At 32.7% G+C, this 4257-nt stretch overlaps 1 long non-coding RNA gene across 1 annotated transcript; it reads left to right on the plus strand.

Moving 5' to 3' along the window:
- Positions 1 to 3862, plus strand: LOC147502784 (uncharacterized). Its single transcript, XR_015221801.1, has 3 exons — positions 1 to 660; positions 1881 to 2004; positions 3595 to 3862. It is a non-coding gene; the product is annotated as an uncharacterized LOC147502784 (long non-coding RNA).
- The last annotated feature ends 395 nt before the right edge of the window (positions 3863 to 4257 follow it).

The raw sequence follows: 4257 nt of genomic DNA on the forward strand, positions 1-4257 counted from the left end.
CCATTTACTGCTCCAATACCAAGAATTTGTGGCAAAAAGCAAAAGACAAGGAGAATCTTGATAAATTCAAACCAATTTTCTTGCATGACATATCATGTATCTTTCAATAATTTCGTAAGCTGATTCACAATTTTGTGGCAATTGCGTGTCATAATACCAACTGATGATTCGGGTTAACGTCTGTGGGTACCCATTATTGTGATTTTAATCCTTTGGTTTTTAGCTTTTGTTATCGATAAAAAAAATGGGGGTAGATGTTTTGTACTCTGTCTCATTTCATTAATTTTTATATTCTAATATTACTTAGTGTCCCAGGTTAAGTCGGATGCTTTTGAAATGGGTTCGAGACAGACATCATTGCATTGTCATTTGTCCTTTAATTCTAAAGATACATCAACAAAGCAATTTGTATGCCATTTAGACCAATAGTCCCAACAGAGTCATACTTCTCCATCTAGATGAATAGAATTAGACATCAGTTAGTATGCTACCATGAGCTAAGTATATGCATCATCACTGATTGCTCATATTGTTCAACTCTTTTGCTGACCAAGTATATACATGTATAGTGCGACTTGGATTTGCAGGGTTGCTCTATTTGCGTACAAAGTTATGATCTATATTATAGTTTTGCTTCGGACGAAACTAACTAAGCCAAAGGTACTTGCTTTCTTCCTTTCTTCCTTTCTCCCCTACTTTTTGCATTTCTATATGATGATGTATTTTTCAAATTCAAATTTATATAATGATGCTTGATAAGGGGGTGTTCTATGTACTTGGTGTAAAAACATGAATTCTATTTCTATTTTTGGCATGTCAGGTAGTCAAAGGTACTAGCAATATAATATGTGGCGAGTGGATACCTAGAACTATTATTACGCCACAGTTTATGATTTGCTTCTATATTTTCAGCATGCTACAGTTATACACAGATAGTGATGAGACTTCAAGTACCTTCAATAGAGACTTAATGATGTCCCATGCCTATTAAGGTACTTGGTGCGTATATTTAGAACTCAATTCAGTTTCTTCAACAAGAGAGAATATTAAGTGGTCTATTTAATTTGGTATAAAGCTGAGTCTTGAACTTGAGCTTGAAAGTGAATTGATTTAAATCAACACGGCGTTGTTATCCTGTACGTGCTTATAATCTATTGTGTGATTTCTTTTATTCTGTAGTTAAGTATGTGCTATAGAGCAAGAAACCATGACTTGGTCCTCTTTTGAGCTTAGTGAGGCTATCCACGTCACAAGAAGATTACAAGAAATAAGGAAGATTAAATTAGAAAATTTTAACTGAAAATGAAAGCTAAACCCCAACAAAAACTCAACGATTTATAGCATGAAAAATGTTCCTTCTCTGTTCCACAAGTGATAAACTAAACCCTACTCTTCAATATTTTCCCCTCGATATTGTGGTACATGCTTATATTATCTACTTAGTATAGAAGAAACATAGAGCTTTGGCATCATCAAATCACTCTCAAACCTGGATCGAGTTAGCTAGACATTTCCCCTTCCGTGTCTAATTTTCTCTCTTATTTCATTTTTGTATGAATTAAATTTTAGTTCCACTGGAAATTAACAAACAAGTTTCCTAATTTGTTCTTTCGTGCTAATAAGTCATAAGTTATTTAGTTGCTAATTAAAGTAGGTATTTTGAATTTTGTGGGACAGGGTGCCGTTTGTATCCATTGTAGATTATGGTCAAGCCATGCCTTTTCAGAGTTGTTACTTCCTGTCATTCGTTTAGTGTGTAATAAATATGTCATTACATACATTGTAAAATGCACTCTTTGAATAAAGCTCTGACCAATATTTGTGCGTCCAGATAGTTGACTTCTGCTTACTAAATGCAAGATTTTGAATTTCTCTGTCAGGTGGATTGGTTTGAAAGGCAACCATTGAGTATGATGGATGCTTTATTCAGGGTTACTAATTTGTTTTATCGGCATCATTGTTACTCTTTTATGTTTTACGCGCTCTCTACACCTCATGATAGAGGTTCTAACTCCCCCTTCACTTGGAGATTAGTTTTTCTATTTCTATAATTTTTTACATATCGTGTTTATTTGACCTTGAGTTTGGTATTTGCGTAAACTAAATTTTCCAATCTATGTCCTTTTGTTGGTTAATTGTGTTCTAAAGAACCACATTTTTGAATTTTTACGTGTTTGATGTTCCTTAGCTTAGATTTGTTAGTCGTTTCTTTCTGTTATGATTATCATTCAGGTATTAGTGTAATAAGCAAAAGACTAGGTTTGGACATTGTGACCACTATAACTGATATGTACGTGAACACGTTTGTTTAACAGAACATATGGTATGCTATGCTTTATTATGCTTTAGCATATAACCCAATTCCTTTCAATGTGTAGTTTTTAACTTTGAGCTTACTGAGGGTACTTTCAAAAGTCTAATGGTGTGTTCTACCCAACTATTTTATGCTTATAAATGAGAACTGATCTTGGTAGCAAAGAGATAAGTACATCTTATTTAGACTTTTTTTCCACTAAATTCTTTAGACCATCACTGCTATGTTTCTTCTCCATGTTGTAACTCTTTAGTTTGATGCTAAAGCCTATTTGGTCTTTCTCTTGGACAATCTTTTATCAATACGAACCCTTACATCATTGAAGCCTAATTTTGTATGTTAAAAAACATGGTAGGAATGTTTAAAATGAGGCCGGATTGCATGATTGGCCACTATTGATCTAGCTTCCAGTTAATGTCGACACTTTCCGTACAAAGCTAACATAAACATTGAATAATATTATGGTGGTTTAGAAGGTTGAAATGCATTCTTATGTTTGTGAATCATTACTTGGTTCGTCAAGTAACATGTTTTTTTTCCCTTTATATTGTTATTTTTTATTATGTCTACAGACTAAATTTTGTTGCTCTACAATTATGGTATTGATAGCCTCTCATTCAGTTTGCTGATCTTTAGAAGTTTTGCAACTTTATTTACTTAGTGGAAGGTGTGGAAGTTTTGCGGGGAGAATGATATAATTGTAAAGTATTTTTAAAACCGTCACGGTTTATATGGGAACAGGATGGTTACTATTGTATACTAAATTGAAATATTATTTCACTTTGTTATTTCATATGATTCTTACATCAGCACATTTTAGTCAGGTATTGCCTGTAATAGAGAATGTCTTATCTAGATATGGAAGACATGTATTATTCTAAAAACATCTAAACCAGCACTCACGGCCTCAAGATTAACATTTTCTACACAAAAGGTGTTACTGTTGAAGCTTTTTAAGGATAGCTTGCCCCCATGTTAAATTTATTTACATACTTACAGCTCGATTTTTATTTTAACCATCAATCAATTGGTATAGATTCTAATCATGTTATTGTGTTGATTTTACCTCGATACTATGATTTGCTATAGATATATATTTAGAAGAACAATAAACTAAAATTAATGGTAACTTGGTAAGCATTCAATATTGTAGATTAACTATGTTTATAAGACAAAATAAAAGAGTTAGAAGAATGGCTAGAGTGAAAGAATTGGTTCTTTGTTTTTTGGGTTTTATGATTTTATAGTGTATCAAACTTTTTTTGCTTTGTGGATTGCAGGGGTGTCTAAAGATCAATATTTCAAAGGTACAGGTGGCTACTGATTCTCTTAAGGCAGTAAACATTTTGAAGGATATTGAAAGACCACCATGGCAATGTGAGGATATCACAAATGACAATCAAAGCTATCCAAAGTCAGTCTGTAAGGTGTAATGTTTTTCATGTATTTAGGGAAGCAAATTGAGCTGCCGATCATCTTGCTTCTCTTGCATGTGATCAGGTTCAATTTTTTGTACCACCTCTGAGCTCAGAGCTTATGTCTATTGTTGAGGATATATAAAAATGAAATTGTTTATTTAAGATTCTAATGCAGGCAGGGGTCATCCCATAACCTCAAATTTATTAAATAAAAAAAAAAAGACTTTTCTTGCTTACATTCATATTCTGTGTCACAACTGTTCTTTCGCTATTTCTTTTCGCTCTAAGGAAATTAGTGATCTTATCAGTGTTATTTTGTTGTGGTGTTCTGATTATTTATTTATGTTTTGATTTTGTATGTGACTTTCGTGATTAATTAAGCATGTGTATGCAGTTGGGTTACGGTTAGTCGACTGTTACTATTTTTAACTTTGTTTATCTTGGACATTATGTTTTGATTTATATATTTTGATTTGGATCTTTAGCTCAATAGAATAGCACTTGAGTATATATACATTTCAAGAT

The sequence above is a fragment of the Coptis chinensis genome, chromosome 4 (genome assembly GCF_015680905.1).
Source record: "Coptis chinensis isolate HL-2020 chromosome 4, ASM1568090v1, whole genome shotgun sequence".
In the NCBI taxonomy this organism is placed as follows: domain Eukaryota; kingdom Viridiplantae; phylum Streptophyta; class Magnoliopsida; order Ranunculales; family Ranunculaceae; genus Coptis; species Coptis chinensis.